Below are 1806 nucleotides of genomic sequence, written 5' to 3' on the forward strand. Positions count from 1 at the left end.
AGGTGAGAGGGACTCAAACCTTAATGGTTCTGTTGGATACAGACAACCAAGTTGCCATCTTCAACAGTCTCCTGTGGGCCTGGGGCACCTGAGTTCACTGATGGGATTTAGGCAATGCTTGCAGTGGGAAAGAAAATAGAGAGTGATCTTATATTTGGAGCCCTTTAGGCCTACTCTGTCTCTTGTTGTTTCTTCTACATCTGAATATATAGTAGAAATTCATGTCTTAAATGTTCGTGATTCCCTGTCCCATAAGTGCCAGAGGAGAGTCTCCTGATTGGGAAAAGGTGCATGTATGTAAAAACATACTAGCAAATTTGGGGCCTCCCAACCTTTAGACCCTCTTTGAGCTACAAATCTCTGTGACTGATGATTTTGCAGCTTGGAGCCTTCCTTCTTCCAAATTCACCACATTCATATTCTCTCATACCCCCATGTGCAATCCATCAGGAAATTCAGGCTCTACTTCTAAATATATCCAGAATTTAACTCTTCTGGCAAGACTATAAAGGTCTAAGATTTTGCCCAACTTTCAAGTGAACAAGTTAGCCTGAAACAGTTTTATGGGTGCTGACAGAAGGCATGAGACTCTTTGGTCAAAGATAAAGGACTTCATTATTCCTAGCACAGCAAGCAGAGTGAGCCTCAGTGTATTTGCTCCCTGGTCCCCTTGCCTCACATCTGAGGAGGGCAACTGGGAGGGGCCCAGATGGATGTCTGCACACTCAGTGGGCTGCATTATAAGAGAGGAACCTTGAGGTTAAGAAATACGAAACTTTTATAAGGGGAGGTAGGTAAACATGGCCTTTGCTCTAGAAAGAGGCACTGTATCTTCCAAGGCTATTTGCAATATAAACAGCCTTGGAGAGATATTCCAGAATGGGAAGTCAGTGCCTCTGCCTACAAAATGTGCAGAAACATGAGAGAGCAATGGAGAATGGTCTCCTCACACGTACCATCTCACCTGCTGTCACTCTGGTCCAGCCTTGTGTATACCTGGATTATTCAAACATCTCTCTGCTTCAATCCTTCCCTCTCTTTAGTGTACTCTCAAAACAGCAGCCAGAGGGATTCTCTTCAGTAGAAAATAGATTGTATCTCTTCTCTACTGAAAACTCTTCAAAGTCTTCACATCTCATGCAGAATAAAAGCCAAAGTGTTCACAATGGCCTGTATCAGCTCACACTGTCGGGTGCTTCTCCCCTCTGCCTCACCTCCTATCACTCTCCCTTTGCTCACTTGGCCCCAGTGGAACAAGCTTCCTCATTGTTCCTCAAATGGGCATGCTCTCTCATATTTGGTCCTTTTCCATGCTCCAACCTCTGTCTAAAACTTTCCCTCTAAATCAGGGGTTCTTAACCAGGGGTCCATGAACCCCCAAACGGTATGTGGAAAGATTTCTTAGGTCCATAAGCTTGAATTGAAAACAATCAACTTATTATCTTATCTTCTCTGACCTCTAACTGAAATGTAGCATTTCCTTCATTTATGAATGTATGCAATAAATTATAGTAGTATTCATTTCATATCACATTACAGGTGTTGCATATCTTGAAAAATTGCTTATGCTCATCCATACATCAAAATTATGGTAGTTATTAGACCTGACACTAGTTAATGTCATAAAACTATCTGCCGCTTACCTTCTGTGGTTTTCACCTGACTGGCAAAGGAGTCCATGGAACAAAAAAAATGTTAAGAACCCCCTGCTCTAAGTATTTTATATAAGGGGAGGAAGAATAAAAATAGGTTAAGGTACCAAACTATCTACTCATACTCTCATCAAATCTCATACAACAAGAATTA

Source organism: Dasypus novemcinctus, chromosome 1, assembly GCF_030445035.2.
Source record: "Dasypus novemcinctus isolate mDasNov1 chromosome 1, mDasNov1.1.hap2, whole genome shotgun sequence".
Lineage (NCBI taxonomy): Eukaryota > Metazoa > Chordata > Mammalia > Cingulata > Dasypodidae > Dasypus > Dasypus novemcinctus.